Source organism: Amblyomma americanum, chromosome 1 (genome assembly GCF_052857255.1).
Source record: "Amblyomma americanum isolate KBUSLIRL-KWMA chromosome 1, ASM5285725v1, whole genome shotgun sequence".
Classification (NCBI taxonomy): Eukaryota; Metazoa; Arthropoda; class Arachnida; order Ixodida; family Ixodidae; genus Amblyomma; species Amblyomma americanum.
Window position 1 is genome coordinate 217146718 of NC_135497.1, and position 23632 is coordinate 217170349.

At 44.2% G+C, this 23632-nt stretch overlaps 1 protein-coding gene across 3 annotated transcripts in view; it reads right to left on the bottom strand.

The window, feature by feature from the left end:
- LOC144114620 (uncharacterized) overlaps positions 1–23632 on the bottom strand; it is a 90848-nt gene that overhangs the window by 15414 nt on the left and 51802 nt on the right. The gene's annotated exons all lie outside the window — the stretch shown is intronic.

Genomic DNA, 23632 nt, shown 5'->3' on the forward strand with positions numbered 1-23632 from the left:
AGTGACTCATTAATTCGAAATACATTGTCATTTGGGTCCTAAAAACTGAAGGTCAAGATGTAGATTAGGGAGCATCGCAAGTAGATTTTAGGAGGTGCGTGTGGCAGTGTGAAGAGACAAGAAATTGCAGCATGCCGTGGTCGGCATCGCGGTGCTAACGAGCACCTACAGCGACAAAAACAGCTGGGTAGAGATACTAACATTGCAGCTTTCGTTGGATGTCACTTTGCGGGAGGTGTTTTATTTATTGGCAAAACCGGCATTCAATGTTGACAGAATTTTGTCGCAAGGGTTGATCTTTTCATTTTTTTTTATATGTAGAGCAGAACGTAAGTTTGGTGCACTCGACGAATACCGGAAACAAAACGCATTCACCCTGCCCACATCCTTTGGTGGACAAAAATTAAAATATCCTAACATGTCCAGCATTCTGGGACAAAGATTTTTAATGTTAGAATATTGTACGGTACTGTTATAGAAATATTGAACAGAATAGCCCATGATTACGATCCGTAAAAATCTTTCTTTTAAAGGGGCAGAACATCATGTCCATATTAACATTTTAATGTCCAGCGTTTCCCAGGAACAACAACTGATATATTGTTGTTTTTTTTTCCTGGTATACTACGCAAGCTTTCATTTCTTCTCCGCTGGTCTGTTGCAAGAAAAGGCCCTTTGAACATCATAACATTGAAAACCAGACGGTTGTTGTCAGTTCGTTTATTAAAACACGCACTCAATGACGCCTTTTGATCAGCCGTCGTGCGTTGCCGATAAAATTGAGCGAGGAGTGACTGTTTGCATGACAGCATGACATTGTACAGGAGCAAATATATATTTCAGCCCAGTCAGAGGAGAACGAAGACACTGGATATTGCATCTACATATCCTAGCAATGGATATTGAGCGTAAGATTAAGGAGAAGGAAGAAAAGCTCTTCGCTGTGCGTTAGAAAATGAAGATTTTTTTTTCCATGGCCCGTTGTTCATTTGTCTTTATTGACTGTAAATTATTGCCTATGCTTTCAATTGATACTTGTTGCTCCAGAAAAATATTGCGAATATTTCTCTCACACGGCACATCGCACTCCTCTATTGGAAAATGTTCAGTTTTCTGACGACATATATCTCTGCCGTCAATGCCAAGCATGTGCCGCTGTCAACGCTTTAGGCGCGTTTGACTGACCATTGTTTTTGCCAAACGAAAAGGGATGCACAAATTTTTCTCTCTTCATCTTTACCTTGCTTTCTGTGCATATGTGCCGCAAGACATCTCGACTTCACTGCCCTTTTTGTAGCTAGATTATTTCATGTGCGCCTTTCACATGTAGCTGATTTTTGTAGCAGCAGCTGTCATAGGAATAACAGAGGCCTTGCTTGGCGTCCGATGCTGTACGAGAGAGAAAAAAAAAGACTGAGGCCTACCTCGCCGTCTCATATTCGCGTCTCATTGGCGCCGGTACATTGTCGTTGTAGTTCCCTAGTGCTACGCCATGAACTGTCCTATGCTGTCATAAGGAACGTGAACACAAGTGACGGCAGGCTGCGGAAAGCAAGGTGTAACAGGGGCCACATTCCGAGAGATGTGTACAATAAGTAGCAAAGAAGCTCAAGCGTCGTACCATTGCGTCGTCAGCCATCACGCTGTAATATCTTTCATTGTGTACGTACCACGGGTATATTGTAACCTGTCGGTTGAACGGAGTCTCTGTCGGCGAGCTACAGAAAGCTGCGAGAGACGCAGCGTTTGCGTATCATATCGGCCCACGCTCGCTTATATTTATTGAATTAGTTATTCAAAATACATTACAGGGCCCGAGAGCATTGAGTTAGAGGGACAGAAACGATATAACTATAGAAGCAACAGATACAAAAGTACAGCGCGACGTTGAAGGAAAAAAAAATAAAAAGAAAGGACAAAATTCAGAGGCAAAACATAACATTGTAAAGTACATAATATATGAACAGAAGGAGTAAGAAGAATGCTACGAAAAATGACATAATACAGAACGAAAGAAGAAGCACTTGTTATTGCACAAATATGACCGATTATAAAGCGCACCAAAAGCAGTGCATAACGCAATAGTAAAGGAAACAAGATAATGAAAGAAAAGAGAGAAATACGAAGAATATAACGTAGTACGATGTCACTTAAGATAATGCTTGCGAAGCTGGTCACGAAATGCTTAATGTTTGAGATGGATGCGATATTTTCGGGAGGGCCATTTTAAAGCACGATGAATCGTTGAAGCGCCAATCAATTTAAAGGAAACAGTTGTTACACAGACGTGTTTGGTGCAGTATTGGTTACATAATCAGCGTGAAACGCCGGAAGGCGCATCGACAAGTAAGGGAGATGGGCTGGTGCATTAATGATGTTTAAGAAGAAGGAGGCACAAAATTGAAGTGAAATGGTTACGACGAAATGGCCCGAGAGCGATATCATGGTCTATCTGCGTTATGGTAGAATGGCGACTGTAGTTACGAGTAATGAAGCAAGCGGCTCTATTCTGTATGCATTTAGTATGCTGTTTTGGTATAGTATTTGATTGGAGACCATGTTGGTGACGCAAATTCCACCAGGGCGCGAACAAGTGTTAGTGAAATTTACTCTCATTATTGGCGGAGTTTCGCGACTTCTGGTTCAAGAGTCTTAGAAAACTAGAAGCTTTTGGCACAAAGGTCATTAATATACGTGGCTCATGAAAGATTATGCGTGAGATCAATGTCAAAATATTGGTAGGACGATGCCCGAGGCACTACTGCGTTAGCTGTGAGTTTAAGCGAAGTTAGACTTGACATGCTGGTGGCTGGAATAGTTAAATTTGTTTTCCCGCAATGTTTTGCGGCTTCGCTCTTCACGATGTCCTACCAACTGGCCTACAAAAAAGTCCTTCTAAGTTAAATCTTTTTAGTTAACCTAGCTGCCAATTCTCAAAGATTACACTTCTTCGAAAGTAAGTTACGGTGGCTTTGGAGAGCGATGTAGTCATTCGTAGAATTAACAAAACGGTAAATAATGCATTCATCAAAAACAGCAGCAAGCAAGAACATATATTAATGAGAAAATACTTTATGCTAATTTTCTCAAAATCGCAAAGTTCCAAGACCACTGCCCCGAGGCACATCTGATGTTACGTCTCAAAGTGAGGAAGAGAAATTGTTAACTGCTGGGAACTAGTAGCGAAAGGAGAGGAAGTAGTGAAGCCATGAAAATGTTAAAGAGTCTAGGTGAAGTGCACATAATTTACAAAGCAAACGGGGGTGAGCCAAGGGGTCAAAAACTTTACCAAAATCTCGAAAGATACAATGGTTGAAGATTAGCGTCCATTAAAGGAAAAGTCAGTGGGTAGCGCGTCCAGTGATAATCCTTTCCAGAAGTCGTACTGGTTAGAAAAAAAACAGGAAACTATGTTCAAGGGGACGTGAATGTGAGAAGCAAACATGTGCTCGAGTAACTTGCACCAGATGCGCATGACTAAAATGGACCGGTAGTTTTGCGGTGAATTTCTGTGTGTGATTTAAAACACAGGGATGATCTTTGCGAATTTCCAGTCGGTAGTGTACAAACCAGTCTATAAAGATTGCTGAAAGATGACGCACGGAATATGGCTGCAGATTAACACAGTGTTTCTTAATACCTTGGAATTAATGTTCTCCAATTGTTGAGACCTTAAGCTTGGCAGTCAGACAAGCGATACCTTTAGGAGCGATGTTAATAGGAGCCATGTAATGAAAGTCATCATCAGGAACACTGCGTACGTTGGAATGGCTTTTTATTTTGGATGCATAATAAAAGCAACTGTTAAATACATGTGGTCATTCGCTATCAAAGCGGTAGTTGGTCATCATCGCACAATGAAATATGGTTATTAGAAACGGCGGGAGATGCCACGCGCCAAAAAATTTATAATTAGATTTTTCATGAGAAAGGCGTTTGTCTCTAGAGAATGCAAAGAGCGGGACCGCATGATTCTAAAATTTATTGTTTTTTTTTTCAAGACGACCGAATGCGCACGAACTTTACCTTCCTATACAAGCGCTTTTTTTTTCTCAGATGACGGAGGGATTCAAAGACCCAAGGATCAGATTCATCATTTCATATTGAAACCAAGGAAACAGATTTGCGAATCAAATTAGATATGATGTTCTTAAAACGCACCCAGTTCATTTCAGCTGACCTGTTGTAAAATGCTGGCAAGAACGTTTAAATTAATACTTCGTTTATTTCAATATTCATATTCTCATAACTGGCTCTCTTCTAATCACGGATTTTTCAAGACACGAGGCCTTGAAATGTTAACATTCGGTTGTAATTGTATAAGCTTACGATCACTAAAACTGTTGAGGTCTAGGACTTGAGTGATAGTTTCAGGCACACTGCAGAAGATAATATCAACAATGTTATAACAGCTGGTTGGCTAATTAATTGCTCGAAAAATTTCGAAGCGTAAGATAAGATTGATGAGCTCTGCTGAGACGCGACAGGGGAATGTAAAATTTCCGAATATATTTGAGGGAAATTGAAACCAAGATGGTAAATTATATCCTTCAGGCATTTATGGCCGGCGGAAGTAATGCTATCAAGGCGGTTAGCAATGAATCAATTATTCGAATCATTCGGATGGTAACAGACTCCAACCAGCACTTTAACCGATCTTGTTGCACAAGCAACCCACATTGTTTCAAGAGCGTAAACAGTATTCATATGAAATGAAGGCAGTGCTTTTGTGATGGCGAGAAGGAAACCACCACCACTTTGAGCAGGACGCCCATGCCTATGCATAGTATACTTATTTAGGTCGGCAAATATCTCGTTGTCCTTCACATCGGGATGCAGCCATATTTCTGTTAGTGCCACAATATCGTTAAGAGTCTCATTCCTGAAAGAACGCACTTCGTCACGCTTAGGAAGCAGGCTTTGGATGTTAGTAAATGATAATCATAACTGTGGACAAGTGAAAGGCCCTACGTTACGCCTGAGTGCATTTTCTTTCTAGTTATCTTCTGAATGAGACAGCTGAGTCAGTCGCGCCGTCGTATCGAGCAGAGAAACCTGTCGCGCTTGATTTCACATACGGTATGTCACCGCCTAAGGGGTCCTCATTTTTTTATTTAAAAAACAATCAAACCTCGCTAGAACGAAACGGTTTTTACGAAATAATGGATGTATGGATATTCCCCTCGAAGCTTCTGTAGAAGAGCATGTCTTTGATGTCGCCTGTTTAGAAAGTAAAATTGTCCTACGACGGAATATGCTCCAAGAGCACTTGCTGCTGGGCTAGTTGATTTTGGTTCATAATTAAATAGTTTTTAGGCGCAAAAAAGGACAAGACACATAGGGTAGGTGACAGGACGAAGCGCCAACTTCCAACTGATTTTATTGCATGCGTGAAACGTACTTAAATAGCTTGTCGTCACATCTGCAGAAGGGTCACCTAAAGCTCAAGTACGACTTGATAAGGCGCGCTCCAGGAATTTCTTTTCACAGTCGTACAATACTATCGATGTGTCACTTACGCACAGGTCGCCTTTCTTTTTGATAAAAAACGCTTCTATCAACTCCCTAGCATTAGTATTCCAGCTTTTGCCCAGAATGCGCACATCAGTGAAGCAAGGCTCACAATTGCGGGACGGGCACTTACTAATGTGCTTAGTTAGATGTGTGCCTTCCTTTTTCTGCTCTACGTTTCTCTCATGTTCCCTCGTTCTCTCATTCAGGCACCTGCCAGTCTGGCCTATGTAGGAGTGCCCGCAAGACAGGGGGATTTCGTAGACCACCCCTTCAGCGCATTTTACGAACGGTCTCCTGTGCTTTGTTCCGCAGCCTCGTTCCTTGCTGTTCTCTTTATCAGTACGGGAGCAAAGGCCACCTAGCTTTCTCGGTGCCGAAAAGGCGAGCCGTACGGCATGGCGGCTGGCAACTTTTTTCAAATTATGGGCCACAGGATGCACGTATGACACCACCACTGGTCTTACCTCTTCTCGAGGGACCTCTGGCCTAGCTCTACCAGTACCATTCTTTGTCTTGTTTAGGAGACATTCAACCACCGCAGTCACGAGCGAACGGGGGAACCCGGCTGCAAAAAGCCTAGCCAATTGGTTATAAAAACTGTCCCGTAATTTGTGAGGGCATGACTTTTTGAGAGCGGATTCAAGGCAAAGCGAAGCAATCCCGCGTTTAACAAGTTTGGAATGGCAGGAGTCAAAAGGTAGCAGCTGCTTCTTTGCACGCGGAAAGTAAGACCAACAGACCCGATCACCACAGAACTCAATTTTCAAGTCTAAAAACTGTAATGAATCATGAGCAGGTAGTTCGTGTGTGATCTCCAGACCTTTTCCATGCTCTCTAAAGGCAGATAAAACACTGTCCACCGTTTTCTTAAGGTTGTAAAGACCTCCTTTAGTTAAAACAATCATAAAATCATCAACATACCTAAATACTTTAAAAACCTTGTCAATGGGTAAAACTTGCTGCAGAGCTTGGTCAATATGAGATAGAAAGATGTGACATAGCACCGGTGCCACACAGGACCCAATGCATATGCCTGATTTCTGCAGAAAAAACTGCTGGTCAAAAGTGATAAAAGTAGATTCCAGGTAAAACTGTAATGGGGTTAAAAAGTCATCTATGGAAATACCGGCTGAGTTCTGAAAAGAAATCGGGTCATTTTCCTCAATACATTATCTAACAGCGGAGAACAAGGGGCCATGAGGGACTGAATAGAACAAATCTACAACATCCACTGAAAAAGCACTCCCAACATCAGGGTTGGTTTCAAAAAATTCACAAATATCATTTGACCGTTTTGTCAAAAAAGGATCATTTACATGCAGCTTGGACAGGTGCTTAGTCAAATACATGCTAAGATTTTTCTGCCACGTGCCTTTTTCGGTTACGATAGTTCTAAACGGCATGCTTTGCTTGTGAGTTTTGACAGAAAAGGAAACTTTGAGCGCGCTCTTTTTGCTATCTCTAATCTGGTTAGTAAGGGTGCTCAACCCCAGACCATCACAGAAGGCCATCGCGGCCGATTTCACTTTTGTAGATTTTTTAGATATTGGAACGAAATTCGTTCTAACCGCTTGAGTTGCTCTCGCTGAGTAGTCATCGTCCGAGATAACTACAAATCCGCCCTCCTTATCAGCTTGTAGTAGACGCAGTTGATTTCTTCTGCAGTACGACACAATGGCTTCCGTCGAAATTCCCTTGTTTCTTGTGGTGTCCGGATCACCCGACTTTAGAAGGGATTCAACGCCTTCCAGCAGGCATTTTTCTCGCACCTCTGCTGTGGCTTTTCTTGCAATTCGTCGGTTGATGGCTAACAGATTTTGAGACGGCACTTTTGGCTCCACTGAGTACTTCGGTCCTTTTTCCAAAATAGATTTCATCTTCTCTGGCAGATGTACATCACCCATTATCACCAATCCTTCTCCACCTTTCATCTTCTTGTCCTTTCTTACTTCCCTCAGCAAACAGTTGAGCTTGCACGTCCACTGTTGCTCAGTCATCCTTGAGGCCAACTTGGTGATGGATCGAAAAGTGGTCTCAGCTACACATGCAGGACTTTGTGCGAAGCAGGCAGCACGCAGAATGGAATGTATTGAGGAAAATGACCCGATTTCTTTTCAGAAATCAGCCGGTATTTCCATAGATGACTTTTTAACCCTATTACAGTTTTACCCGGAATCTACTTTTATCACTTTTGACCAGCAGTTTTTTCTGCAGAAATCAGGCATATGCATTGGGTCCTGTGTGGCACCGGTGCTATGTCACATCTTTTTATCTCATACTGACCAAGCTCTGCAGCAAGTTTTACCCATTGACAAGGTTTTTAAAGTATTTAGGTATGTTGATGATTTTATGATTGTTTTAAATAAAGAAGGCCTTTACAACCTTAAGAAAACGGTGGACAGTGTTTTATCTGCCTTTAGAGAGCATGGAAAAGGTCTGGAGTTCACACACGAACTACCTGCTCATGATTCATTACAGTTTTTAGACTTGAAAATTGAGTTCTGTGGTGATCGGGTCTGTTGGTCTTACTTTCCGCGTGCAAAGAAGCAGCTGCTACCTTTTGACTCCTGCCATTCCAAACTTGTTAAACGCGGGATTGCTTCGCTTTGCCTTGAATCCGCTCTCAAAAAATCATGCCCTCACAAATTACGGGACAGTTTTTATAACCAATTGGCTAGGCTTTTTGCAGCCGGGTTCCCCCGTTCGCTCGTGACTGCGGTGGTTGAATGTCTCCTAAACAAGACAAAGAATGGTACTGGTAGAGCTAGGCCAGAGGTCCCTCGAGAAGAGGTAAGACCAGTGGTGGTGCCATACGTGCATCGTGTGGCCCATAATTCGAAAAAAGTTGCCAGCCGCCATGCCGTACGGCTCGCCTTTTCGGCACCGAGAAAGCTAGGTGGCCTTTGCTCCCGTACTGATAAAGAGAACAGCAAGGAACGAGGCTGCGGAACAAAGCACAGGAGACCGTTCGTAAAATGTGCTGAAGGGGTGGTCTACGGAATCCCCCTGTCTTGCGGGCACTCCTACAAAGGCCAGACTGGCAGGTGCCTGAATGAGCGAACGAGGGAACATGAGAGAAACGTAGAGCAGAAAAAGGAAGGCACACATCTAACTAAGCACGTTAGTAAGTGCCCGTCCCGCAATTGTGAGCCTTGCTTCACTGATGTGCGCATTCTGGGCAAAAGCTGGAATACTAATGCTAGGGAGTTGATAGAAGCGTTTTTTATCAAAAAGAAAGGTGACCTGTGCGTAAGTGACACATCGATAGTATTGTACGACTGTGAAAAGAAATTCCTGGAGCGCGCCTTATCAAGTCGTACTTGAGCTTTAGGTGACCCTTCTGCACATGTGACGACAAGCTATTTAAGTACGTTTCATGCATGCAATAAAATCAGTTGGAAGTTGGCGCTTCGTCCTGTCACCTACCCTATGTGTCTTGTCCTTTTTTGCGCCTAAAACTATTTAATTATGGACGGAATATAACGATCCCGTAGTAAACTTGAGTAGCCATTTCGCCATTTCGAACGATTCACCGGTTCCGGCGTGGAAAAATTTTGACGCGGCGGGCACATGCTGCGCTTCGACAAGGTTTTCAAGGTCATTCGAGTCCATTCTCCGTACTCCTCACTGCGCACAGCCCGCACCGAGTACGCTGTGCTTCTCATTTGTAGAGTTACTGAATAAGTACCTGCAGTTATGCGCGGGTCTGCTGAGTTGTCCGCCGAAAGCATCCAAGTTAGGCGGCAAAGCCGAAGAGCGAGACAAGCTTTCCTAGCCTTTTACTCGGCATGATTACATAAATCAGCAGTGTCCACGGTAAAATATAGTGAGTGGAATTGCCGAAGGTAACCGCTCGATGATTTCCCCATCCGGGTACAGCTATGTAGCGTCTCCCGCAAACACGAAGTGCGGCTTTTCCCCATAGCTTGGATGCTTTCAGCGACAATTCGGCGCACCTACGCGCAAATTTAGATACTTATACAGCAACTCTACTCGATTGCAGTGCGCAGCTTAGTTTCAGCTTTCGCTTTGTAGCCGCAGCTGCTTTCATAAGGTCAAGATTAGTGGCAGCGGTGAAAAATTAAAGCGCAAAATGATTTCCGTTTATAATAACACGGTCATTACTAAAGCAGTTGCGTCGTTTTCGAAATGTCCCATATAAAGAAGGATTTCGAAATAGCTCCGAGCCTTCTGTCTATCATCTTCGGCAACAAATAAACTATCGCTAATGTCATCACCCGCGATGTGACAGTGTAAAAGGAACAAGAAAGAAACTGGGACTATCTGTCCTCAAAACCCTAATGCCTTTCGCAAATCACCAAATGATTCCTCGCAAGCCTCCGGTCTGACGTACTCCTTCCCCTCTATACGCGACTGTCATGCGGTGAAGTGTTATAACCAGCTCATATTTTCTAGCGCTTAGTGAACACAAGGGACAAGAACACAAATACACAGGACGTACGCTACGACGTGTTCTTGTCCCTTGTGTTCACTAAGCGCTAGAAAATATGAGTTCAAACAATATCCAACTAACCCAAGTTTCTGCCTTACAAAATATTATAACCAGCGTTCTCGAACCAAACCAGCATTCTCAAAGCAAACAAAAAACGGGCTCTCACGGAGAAATCGCCGCCGCACCTTCTTTCACCGCGGCCCACTTCAGCTTCAGCGCTGATGAAGCAGGGATAAACATTATAAATAGGTCTATGTACAAACGTTAGCGCAAAATAAACTCTTAGCAAGTTGTTTACAGCTATGACCCACCAAGAAGGTGTACCATTCCGTTGTATTGTAAGCGAAAGGGGATCTTGGCAACGCCTTGTTGGTCAGTTCCTGCTGAAGCATCTTAACCAGCTTGGAATCACTGATCCTTTCGCAACAAAGAACTCTTTGGATATAATTGAATTTCTTGACGGTAATCGGCAAATTGGGTATTTCTTTTTTGTTGATGCTAAAGATCTTTTCTACTCCATTCCCCATAAAAAATTGTTCACAGCCGTTCAAGCATGCATTGAAGAAAGCGAGCGTACATCTTTTCAAAACGCAGCTGGTGTGTCGGTAGGGAATTTCATGACATTGTTAGAATTTTATCTTAATGCCACAATTGTACAGTTTGAAAGTGGATCGCTTATACAGAAGAAAGTGATTTGTATTGGCTCGTGTGTGGCCCCGGTTCTGAACAATATTTTCCTTTCAATGATTGATCGAAGTGTGAATTAGCAGTTAACAAGAATAGGGTAATGAGAGTTTTCAGATACGTCGATGATTTTTTTAATCCTACTAAAAAAACAGGACACACAGTCCTATTTCGGCACAATTAACGAGGTTCTAGGTGTTTTTAGTGAAAACGGAGAAGGCTTAGAATTTACACAGGAGCTACCTGAAAGTGATAAACTGCAATTTTTAGACCTGGAACTTTCCATAACCAAAGAGAAAATTTGCTGGATGTACCACCCTCGTGCCCAGAAAGGTTTGTTTTTTTTTTTTTTGTCATGAATCGGCCCACTCTAAGACAGTGAAGAGAGCCATTGCTACGTCTGGTTTAAGCGCCGCCATTGCGAAATCCTGTTGTCATACCATCGAAAGGGGCTTCCAGTTGCAGATGGTAAGGCTTCAGGATGCAGGCTTCCCTCAGTCTGTCCTGACTAGTGCGGTGGAGTCCCTTCTTCACAGTATAAAAGGCTTGGAACGTAAACAGCCTATGCCTCTTGAGGATAGAATTAGGCCAGAAGTGGTGCCCTACTCCCACCACGTTGCCCATAACCTGAAAAAAGTTGCATCAAAATTCAAAGTTCCAGTTGTATTCCCGTCTCCCTGTCAGCTGACCTCGTTACGTTTTCGTGTAAACTCAGAAAAAAGAAAGGAAAAACCTGCGGAACCAGGCATGCCCGTAGGTACGTAGAATGCAATGAAGGAGTTGTTTATCAGATCCCACTTGCGTGTGGGAAAGTGTATATTGGTCAGACGGGGCGTTGCCTAAATGAAAGGTTGAGGGAGGATGAGCGTTCGATGGGGACGGGAACAGGTTCTAATCTGCCTCTTCACTGTAAGGACTGTGAACAAAGCACCTGGGGGCCCATTTTCTAAAGAACTGTAGTTTTAGGTAGAGGCCGGGATCGAGTGTCCCGCGAATTAAAAGAAGCATTTTTAATCAGGAAAGTGGGCCTTAGTGCCGTTAGCGATGCTTCTATCTTCTTGTATAAAAGCGAAGAAACCTTTTTAGGAAAGTTTTCCTGATACGCACACGTGTAAAGGGGCTGTGGTTTTTTCCCAGTGTAATCTGAAAAGTTGAGTGCACAAAGCCTTTTAGATGGTGTTCTTGTCTCACGTGCTTTTTTCTTGTTTTTTACGGTTTTAATGCTTTTTGGTTGGTCGTCATCCTTTCAGATCCCAATCAGTCATGTGTCTTTGGCCGTTTGCACCACGTGTCAAGCCTGTTATTGTTCTTTCTCCGATCTTATCGTTTTTAACTAAGTCATGTTTTTAGTGTTTTTCTTTTATCGCTTTTATGACCCTATTCATCTTTCTGACGTTTGCTGCAGCTGATAGGTTGTGTGACGGTGAACTTATGTATTATGTGTTTCTTTGAATAAAAATCAGTTGTCAAGCGCGTTATCTTGTCCACCTTTCTTGTGATTGTCCCTTATTTTGCGCTAACGTTTGTACATTGAACTATGCACCAACTAGCCCAGCAACAAGTGTTACTTGAGTACCTTTCTAAATAGGTCTCGCCCTGTCCTCTACAACATTATTCCTCCAAATCTCGCTTTCGAGACGCCATGGCAATAGACGTACGCCCGTTGGCGAGGGTGGTATGTTAAGGTAGGTGTACCTAATCCGGCTGCATCGGCTGGGTCCGCGTGTGGAAGGCTGAGCGTGTTGAAGACGTGTTGAAGGTTGAAAAGTGTTTAAGCTGGTGTGCTTGTTCAAATCTGGCTAAACGCAGATCGGCGGCAGAATAAAAGCCAGCTATGTTGCCTACAGTCTTCACTGTGACCAGAAGCCGCTTTAACATGCGACAGCTGAGGCCAAGGTTGCCTAGGCTGTAACGAAGCAACAGTTGTAACAAATAAAAAAACCGCCCAAGCCCTTCGACTTCCTTAAAAGGAGATTCTCACTAGCCTGTTGTGCCTTAGGCGGTGCGGGCTGGGCAACATTATTTTCTTTCTTTTTCTCTGACCACACTAATATATGTATTTAAGCCCGTTATACTTTGTGGCACGGGCAGGGACACTTTATTTATCGTTCTTTTTATAGTCCCACAATATTTTTGTATTTGCATTATTATGCTCCTCCATCCAGATGTTCCGCATGCATATGTGCGTGTGTCCTGGTGCAAGAAGCGAGATCGAGTGAGTACTCGGTAAGCACATGCACCGAGAGCTTTAGACCCCACAGTTCTGGTCAAAAGCATTTTTGATCGAGAACCAGCTTAAGAACGCATTTTTTCAGATATTGTAATATTTCAGTATAACAATCAATATATCCGCAGATCTCCCGTTGGCAGGATTGATTTTTTTTTCTGTTAACGTTTGTGCTGTCATCAAAAGCGTTCCCTGTTGATTTTGTGTTGCTTAACTGCTCGATGCGGGTGATAGAAACGCTCTAAAAGAAAGATTTTGCTACATATCTGAAGACGGGACGATTAACTCCAATGTTTCCATAAAAATTCCTTACAGTATTTTAATATTCAAAAATTGTTGTCCGAGAATGTTGGACATGGGCGACTTGATCACTCGATGAGCAGGTCCAGAGCAACCTTCAGGCGGATGTGAACTCCATGCCGACTTATCGCGTCTGTGTGTGCACGGTACTGGCACCTCAAGATAAATCTCACGCATGATTAGCTGCAGAAGCTTAACCCACGTGTCAGCAGACGATGTGGCCGGATTCATTTGAAACAAACTGGTTTCTTAGAACTTAGTCGGATACACGAGTAGAGCAAACTGAATCGTTAAAATTTAAGGAGGTTCAGCGGATCTGCAGAGCGTCGGAGGACCTCGCTGACGTGTCTCGTTTCGTAGGCGTCTCTCATTCGTCTCCCTCGAAGCTTGGTCTTCTTCGCAGCCGCCTGGTCGGCGGAACATGTTCCTCTAGGAGGCTGCCCCTCGTTGCCCGCCTGGCGGCGAGGCTTGGGGAGTTTAGGTTTAGAGTCCGAATGCGGGCGCGGGAACGCCTCGTGAACGCGCAGTTTATTTGGCACGGCATCGAATGTCCTAGTCCTCGGGGTCTGTGTTTTGACAGGCTTCAGAATGAATGTGCAGCCGATCCCCAGCCAGCGTGGCTCGAAGGCAGCCCCCCCCCCCCCCCCCCCCCCCCCATGCGTTGTTCAGCTCGGCGCTCACGGCGTGAACCGCGGAGAGAGTCGATGCGGGGCCGCCGCGCAGGAGCGTTAAGTACCGCTTGTGCTGGCGCGTTGAGTCCGCGAAGAGTTACACTGCAAATTTCCTTCATTGTTGTTGCTTTAGTTTGAAAATTCCTAACTGCACTATTGGAATATCAGAAAACAGACAGCCTTGTCTGGTGAAAAAAAAAAATGTATGATGCATTAAACTTGTACTGTTTGTCGTACAAATGTCCTACAGTTTTCATACAGCTGTCATACAGATGTCATTCATTTTTGCACAATCATACATTTGTCCTATAAATTGTATAACATTTGTATCAGGTTATTCTGTCATAAAAGGTTTTTCGTTGTCGCCAACATGCGCCTTTCTATTTCATTGTTCGCCGTTCGCTCTCATTTTCGGTTTTCTTTTTCTTGAAAATTAGCTGGTGTTAAGAACTTGTTCGGCTTAGCCTCTTAGTGAGCCCGCTCTAGTTCTTATTTCAACGTTAGCGGTTTAAATTGCGCTTTCGCTAAAATTAGTAGTCGGCAAGAACACTGTGATTAAAAACTCTTCGACTTGTGCCTTAGATATGCGGGGGGGGGGGGGTTGGCCCTTTCGACGAGGCGGTGGATGGTCTTGCTCTGTCAGAGGAGCCATACAGCTGAAAAATTATAAATTTCGCAACCTTTTTTATCTCTCTTTTATGCTGCCTCCAGTTTTTCAAGTATTTGGTTGCTTTTCCTTTCAATATTTTTCAATTACACGTATAAAACACTTTCTAAGTTATGCATTCTTTTCCTAAGAACAGCAGTTTTTAATCCAGATTTCTGCTTAAATTTTAAGGCTCAAGGTTTCCGGCAGGGCATCCACTCAGAACTAGTGGCAGACCTTGCATGGGCTTATTATACTGTTCTAAGGTTACTTAGTCCTGAATTCACAAAACATAAGCTTTGACCGCATCCTGAACGCTTTGATGGAGATATCTCCCCCCCCCCCCCCCCGCCTCCTTTTCCCCGCTGTTTTTTTTTTTTGAGTGCGCATGAATTCCTTTACTACATGAAAGCCTCTCGAGTGAAATGTCTGTAAATTTCTTGACGCAAAACCAAACAGACCTTCCCCGTGCTTTGCTGACCAAAGATTCGCTCATTACATAAAAATCAGTGCACAAAAGTTGCAAGTTTTCAAAGCGTGAGGGAGAGAGAAGTTCGCTGCTGTGCGGCTTCCGTCCGCACAGCCCTGCAAACACGCGAAACCGGATGCGCGTTGTCAGGGATTTCTCCCATTGCGATTCCCGATGCTACCTTTCAGGCGACTTTTCCTTTCTGCATTGGCGAGGAGTGAGCAGTTTCTACCAGGTGCGCTGGAAGGAGACTGAATTTCTTCTGAACTCGATCATTCTACTGGTGTTTATGTTTTTAGTATTCCCCCTTTTCCGCATTTACGTGCAGTTCTTACGTTATGCGGTAATTCAAATTGAGATGCTTTATTCGAGGACTCAACTCCATCTTAGCCATGTTATAAACCATTCATCTCAGGTCTGTTGCAAGAGCAGGCTACTTCAATCGAATTTATTGATTCATTTGTAAAAACTATGTAGGCAATGAACAAAGGGTAACACATCGGCCGACCACGGAGCACAAAACTGCTGCCAAAAAAACATTGATGCATGAACTGTACTTCTCGCCAGCGCTTGAAGGCAGATCGTGCATATCGATTTCATTTTCGCGTGCCAGAAGGTGAAATACCTGAAAGCTGGCATTCGCGAACGGATCGTAATACCGTACTATCGGCGTTTTTTCCCTTCCTCTCATACACGCCACCCCCCCAGTTCCCCAGATTTATCGTTCCCCAGATTCTGTAGCTGCACGTATTTCTACGTCTCACTCTGTCTGAAACGATCAATCTTCCATTTCCCGAAGAAGGATTTCTTTTCGCGTTTTACTTGCGGTTTCCGGTTTCCCAGATGACATTCCCGCTGTTCGCGAAGAAACTCAAGACGGTTGTGTGTCTTTCTTACCATTTTTATTTTTTTGCTGACGTTCAGAAATTTATGGTCGAATCCATTTGTACATGTCTCTTTTGCGGTGGCGAAATCAGCTCAGCCGTGGGCTGATAATTCTTGTGCTACCGAAGTTGCTGTCAAAACGAACAGGGCGTTCGCAGTTCGCCGTTATTTACGCTCTTCCCAGAAATGTGGAGGGAGGTAGAGGAGCGCCACACGGTGGGAGATAGCATCATCGAAAAGAAGCATTTCTTCGCTTTCTTAGCTTCCACGTTTATTTCGGTGGCAGTTGCTAAGCCAGTGCCACTGGCTGTCGCGATGCTGCAAACGGATATCGTTATATGCAATTCTTTCTCGAACTTCTAAACTTATTTCACTTTTTTTATTGCGATAGTGTGTCTACTGGCATAAAATATACTATTTACTTCAAGTGCATTTTCTGGGTACCGCCGCTAGTTTGTTGCTTACCCGGTATAACTAGGTGGCAGAAGATACGGTGGCAATGCTTGAGGTAATACCGACACTGACTTGAAGCCGACATCAAAACACCGCTGCTCTGACTGACCAAGCTGAAAAGTCGCAGTGGTCAAGCAGTTACTAGCGAACATTCTTCGGCTGTGAGAATGCGTGGATCTGGCGAGGGTAGCTCCAGCGGCCCATGATGTGTTATCCCAGGATCATAAAGTTAATCTTCTCCTCAACACCGTTTGAAAATTCACCCGAATTGTGCGTTTAAAAGCACTGCATCTCATCCTTTCGAATTTTAGCGCGCGACTTCGAAAAAGAACGCCAGAGGCGATTTCAGTACCAAGACAGCTCGTGGAAAGTAGACCAGCCGCCGTGTTCCATAAGGTGTTCGTTTTAAAATGGCCATTTCGCGTCCGTCTGGTCCTCTGTTACTCCTGACTCAGATATACCCATGGCTTTCAAGCGTCTGTGGAAAGCGACCCGGCCATTGGGCGGTTGGCGACCGGGCCTCACCATTGGCTGCCATTTACAGCGATATGCAGCCACTGGTGAGGTTCACAGCAGCTCTCTGTCAACAGCAGGCGACCGGACCTGACCGCTGGCTGCCATTGCCATGGCTGCGATATGCAGCCAACGGTGAGGTCCAGTCGCCTTGCACCCAATGGCCGGGTCGCTTTCCCCAGAGGCTTGAAAGAGAGCGAGCATCAAAGCCTGACAAAGCCTTTTTTCGCCCATTCTTTCATCTTCATCTCCTTGCTTTCGGCAGAGATCCGAAAATGTGCCTTTGTTAATGAGGGGCTGTATGTGGTTCAGCGTCACATTACAAAACGCGCATGGCGTGATACACTGGTTTGCTCAAAACATGCTCTTCTTTCGCAGACTGACACAGAAACGAGGCAGCACTGTTTTTCCAATGTATTTGGGAAGTAGAAAGCAGCTATCAGCATTCTCATACTCCAAAAACTAGTGGGCGCAGCTGGCAGAGAAACTGATGGCCCTCCTTCAGTTACAGACAGCATCCATGTCCCTAGATCTAAACTATTTAAATGTGGAAACATTTTTTCCGGTATGTTTTTTTCCGCATATGGAGAGAAAACACACTTTTGGACATTTTTCCCTACTCTTGAAACAAGAAACCAGCTGCACAAAGGATGCCTGCCTCAAGTCACGCCGCACTTAAGCTACAAATTTCTGGAATAGCACCATTTTTAAATATCTTGCTTTATTCATAAGAGCCTATCTTTTGGAGGATATGTTCTCCATAAATCCCGAACTTTTGTAGTGAAAAATCTAAAATTGCTATTTTGCTCAATTTTACTTACGCCCTTAAGCCCCAGCGTCTTGCAACAAGCAAGAATTTATCTCTTGGCTCTACTCATACCAGGAAGATACCGCTTCCCTTTCCTCGCTGCATGTCTCATTACCATCGAAGTTCTCTGCCAACTGCTAAAGAATATCTGAAAGATAGTAGCTTACTTTAGAAGCCAAAATACTCAACTGCTGATTCTTGAGGCTTCACATATGTTGGTCTAGTTCACGCATAAAGGAATTCAAGTATGAACAACTGCTCTGCTTCATTACCGTTAACTTGTCTGTGAGAAATGCCTCCAGAACAAACAATAGAGAGTAATAATTCAATATTTAGTGCTGGAAATGTCAGTACGAAATGAATTCAAGTCCAATATGAGCGCAAACCCCGATCTGATTATAGAAAACTGATAGGTTACCGCTGTTTATGCGCAACGACTTGTTCTTCAATAAGGGACCGGAAAATGTATCCAGACACTAAGTTTCTCAATTTTCAAGCGAGCTGCCCGCCTTCTGATGCCACGTATCAGAGATGAAAAGGTCTCCAAAGGTGCGCCTTACGATTTCTTTTTCCCTGTAGCGCTTGTTTAATAGCTCGATGTATCTGCAAGAATACCTGGAACCATGGATGAGCCCGAAGTGTATGTAAAATCAGTTGACAAAAAAGAGCGACTTGCAGGAGCAGCGCGCCTCGTTCGATATCTAGCGCTGCCCAAACCTCATTGTAAATGTCCTTCAAGGGCTTGCAAATAAATCTCACATGACGCTTACGAAGAACTTACTTCCAGAATACAGAAAATAAGCAATAGAATGATCGTCACTGGCACACATAAGCACTGAGCGTCAACACCATATGGCGTGTTGCAGATCTAGACACCTTACAACATCACCTGAGCTGCAATTCTCTTTCAGTGACAGCCTTTCAGCTTATCATGTTTTCTTTCTTAGAGTGCAAGTGTCATGAATTTCTTTCGTCATTTACTTCGCGGCTGTCACGATTATAGCGAAATTTTCTTTTATCATAAGACATGTCAGTGTTTGTTATTCGTAAATTTGATTATAGGAGTTTGATGCTTACACTGCGACCACGCTGACACCTTTCCCCTCATTCTAGCAGCATAGCGTTATCGTTCCGTTAACAAAGACAACCTCCTGTTACGCAAACAAGAAAAGGGAAGCGCCAGACTTACGTCAGATATTACGACACTCAAAGAGGTGGCACTTTTCTGATTACAATACCTGAATCCCTCGGCGTGCATTGAATTTTCTTTCAAGTGCGAAAGTTAGAAGGTCGGAGACAAAAACAGCATCCAAGTTTCAAGACTTATATAACTATTTTTTTACGTATTTTGCTTCTCCTTGAATGCCTATCCGCTGACAAAAATGGTCACAAACAGCTGCTTCAGCTGATAGCGCGCTTCATGCGCAACCTTCCCCCCTTACTTTAGCCTTCGTTCCCTTGCTTGCGCCCTGGCGACATGAGTAAGTGGCAGAAAATCGAAACGGACTGAGTCGACGCCTCCTGCAGCTGCTTTTGGGCGACACTTCGAGGACTCATGTCTCGCTATAAACGTTTGATAAGGGAGATCTGACAATGACGTGACTTAAAAACGATCACGCTGGGGGTTTTGCTGTCGGGCTGTTCTGAGAGCGGAAAGATGCGGCAAACAATAATACATCGCTTTCAAGAAACTGAACACTGTTCGTATTGTGCCGATGGAACCGTGGCGCTACATACGCGAAAGAAGCGTCAGCGCTGTCAAGCTCCTGACTGGACGGTGTTCAGGACGCCTATCCAGTTAGTCTGTTTTTGAGTGCGGTGAAGAGACTCAGTTGCCGAACGTAACACCTGTGCGGCACCTAAAAGAAGCGCCTAACAGTCCAGTGCATCAGTAGAAAATCCGCTAATGCGAGCCAACTTCGTAGCGTCCGTCACAGTACACGGGTTGGGGTGAAGCCCCCAAAAAAGCCATCTTGCAGGACTTGCGTGCTTGGAAGTGTACTTGGAAGTGGCAGCCCTACGAACTAATAATTTCGTTCTCCTTATTAGGATTATGAAAGTGAGGCACCTCACAGTGTCAGTTTCTTCATGTAGCCACATGCAGTCCGTTGTGAGGCCTGGTTTCGGCTGACTAGGTCCTTAATCGAATAAGCTGGTGGTGTCTTATCGCGCCGCTACACTGAGGAGAACCAGTGGCAAAGGGGATGGTTCCAGATCGGTTCCTCAATAAACTGCCTCCCTCATCATGGCGTTTATCTCACTAAACACGTGGCTAAGGATTCTATCGCGGCTATGCAGCTGCATTTCGGTGGAGCCGAAACGTAACAACGCTCGAAGACAGAGATTCTGGTGCATACTAAAGGATCTTACAATGTCGAAAAGAATCTGGAGCCATCCTTTATGGCGTGCCTCACAGTTACATCCTCGGTCCTTGTGTGCATGAAAAAAATGCATAAATTATTGGATCGGCTACTCAAGAACAAATATCACAAGTTTTTGCATCGTGAATGATGCAATGATGATGGATGCATCTTGCTTCCAGGACACTGCTCTTATCCAGCGAAAAAGCCTTAACCAGAACCAGGTTCACTTTAATCGATGCTCTTGCGTGCCAAAAATGACGTATTTTGCCAAACTTTTTTTCTTTTGGTCCTTTCTAATGCGCACAGATATGCAAGAGAAACACCTGCAAGCTGACTATTTTTGTTCACCTTTCTCCCTCACCACTCGCCCTTTCCAGCGTCATTTCAACTTGTGTTCTTTCTTGTGCTCCTTGCAATTCTCTATCTGCGGCTTTGTTTATTGAGTCTTGACTCTTCCTTTTTTCGACGATTGCGAAGAACTTACGGGATGATCTCCGCTAGTTTAGATCAATAGGCAGGGCGTTTGCTCTTCTCGTTCTTGAAAGTTGCATGTGAAACTCCGAGAGTACGAGAAAGTGTAGCTGAACCACGGCGATCATTTTGGAAACAAATACGGAATACGAAGTTGTACGCCTGGCTGCATTCATGGAACAGCAAACAAGCAAGCCCTCTTACAGACTTCGCTTGTGAGCGAACACGAAAGACGACTTAACATAAATGATAGACCGTGAATGCAGCATGATATGCAGATTTTCCCTGATAGAGCTGTGTGTGTGTGTGTGTGTGTGTGTGTGTGTGTGTGTGTGTGTGTGTGTGTGTGTGTGTGTGTGTGTGTGTGTGTGTGTGTGTGTGTGTGTGTGTGTGTGTGTGTGTGTGTGTGTGTGTGTGTGTGTGTGTGTGTGTGTGGGTGTGTGTGTGTGTGTGTGTGTGTGTGTGTGTGTGTGTGTGTGTGTGTGTGTGTGTGTGTGTGTGTGTGTGTGTGTGTGTGTGTGTGTGTGTGTGTGTGTGTGTGTGTGTGTGTGTGTGTGTGTGTGTGTGTGTGTGTGTGTGTGTGTGTGTGTGTGTGTGTGTGAGAGAGAGAGAGAGAGATAGAGAGAGAGAGGGAGGGGGATTTAGCACTTGGAGTGTGTGGTTAGCGAACATAGACAATATAGCCTTTAACCTGAAGCGAAACTACTAATTTACGCCGCTGCCAGGGAGAAGTCGCCTGTATAAAATAAAAAGTGGAGCTAGTGATTAATTTCGTAGATCGTAAAAAACTAAGTTGCCTAACATTCTCTATTGAAAGAAAGCACGGTTTGAATAAAAAACTCAAGTTTCATTAACTACCGATATATAAAGAGCTTCCTGCCGCGCGTTATTATGACGTTCGCTGGAAGTAAAAAGTTACCTGCAGTAACAGCAAGCTTCCAACGCCAGGTTATACGGAACTTGTTCATGTATACTACTTTCAATACTAACTTTGTCGTATTGAAAGGAACCCTAGTTTAAATAATTACGACATTGGTTTCATTAACTGCGAAAAAATGAAGAGCTTCCTGCTGCGCGTTATTACGACATGCATGGGAAATAAAAAATAAACGTACAGTAACAACGAGCTACCAACTCCAGGTTACACAGAACCTTATCAAATATACTACTCTCCACATTAAGCTCCCTGGCAGGCTCTTTGTGGACACCTCGTCTTCTGCGAGCCGCTCTCCCCATAGTGCTAAGGGAATTGATCGCCGGAAGGCTTCATATGTAAATGCGAGCTGAGTGAAGTTAGCCGACAAATTAAAGCAACCGAGCCAATAAAGCAAATACTCTCTGTTGACTTTCTTACTGCGCAAATCGCAGAAAGTGCCGATAATGATGTTTGTCCGCTTCAATGTAAATGCCTTTCTACGACGATGAGTTTCTACGATCAGCTGAATTGTACGTGAGGTTTCAATGAAAAAAAAAGTTGTTATTCTTGATAGTGCCACACACTCTTTTAGCCCAGAAGAATTGCAAAATTTCTAGAATACCCCGGAGTAAAAACTTCAAGAGAGCGAAGGAAGGCTGGAAGCATTCCTAAAAATTTGCGGCGAAGCATTCAGAATTTCGATGAAACTGGCTGCGATGAATACCACTCCGTGGAACACTTTCGGATCCTTGATTTCCGCCTTTATCCGTTTCGTAGAACTCACGTCCCTGCACAAATAGTGGCAAATGACTCCTGCTCTAGTGATTAATGAGCTCACGACATGCGACCAGTTTTACGAACTGCTTCCAACTGTTCATTCACCTCACTGATGAAACCAAAGAGCACAAAAAGTTATCGCAACCGCCCATCTCGACTCTTTCTAACTTTGCTTGTCCTTTCTTGCTTCATTTACAGCTGTAATTCCTGTACGTTACTGACTTAATAAGCGCGTGGTCTGCATCTCAAATTGCCATGTGCGCTGATATACTGGAACTTTTCCTGGAAAAGTGCGCGATTCCATTCTGGTTGTGAATAATGAACCTGGATGAAAGGGAGTTCTATTTCCGAGCTCGAAAAAACTGGTCTGTCTGTTTTCCGCATTTTTTTTAGATCCCTCACGCTGGTATTTCAAAAGCGAGACTTTGTAGTAATGCACTCTTTCTGGCTACTTTGATTCACATATGTCATCGTTATCATGCAGTGTTCGTATTTCTCTTTGCTGCAAGAGATCGATAACGGTCACTTTCCAAACTCAACCTTAACTTACTATTTGCGTATTAAATCACCTTATTGTCTCTCTCCATGGAAGTAAGGAAAGTCTTTATGAGTGGTTACATTCCTGTGGGGTTACGTCCTGTGGTACGGCAATCCATGTGGCACTCCATTCATTTTTTGTTACATAGGAATAATCTTGTGTTCCCGCTTTGAGGCTTCACTAGAAACCCGAATAAGATGCTCTCGCATTGGGACTGGTGAGCACTTATTCTCAAATCCATGCTCTGGCGCTATCTTTCGCCGGGCTGCCAAAACGCTACGAAGGGCCTTTACGCCATGCACAACAAGCGGGCTTTGTAACCTCTGGAAGTGCTTAAACATGTCCTTGTCATCCTTCTGCAAGTACAAGAACTCATCTGTTGGTTTGTTCGCCAGTGAACACAATGGCCGCGCCTGCCGCATCATTTCGCGTACTTCTTACAAGTTATTTGTGAAAATTGCATGTGAAGTTCTTGCACTCACCGGAGGCATTTGCCCCGTTGGTGGACCAGTGGCCTGCAAGAGCCATCGCCAGTGGACGCAACGGCCGCGCCTGCCGCATCATTTCGCGTACTTCTTACAACACGTGATTTGTGAAAATTGCATGTGAAGTTCTTCCACTCACCGGAGGCATTTGCCCCGATGGTGGACTAGGAGCCTGGAAGACCCATCGCCAGTGGACAAAACGGCCGCGCCTGCCGCATCATTTTGCGTATTTCTTACAACACGTAATTTGTGAAAATTGCATGTGAAGTTCTTGCACTCACCGGAGGCATTTGCCCCGGTGATGGACAGGGGGCCTGCAAGAGCCATCGCCAGCGGGAACAACGACCTCGCTGAAAGTCGCAGGATAATAAACTCGATCACTGCAAGTTTTGTATTCATTTACGGCATCGTGAAGCGTTTACAATGTGCCGTTTGGCCACTGCTCCCGTTTGCGCCCTG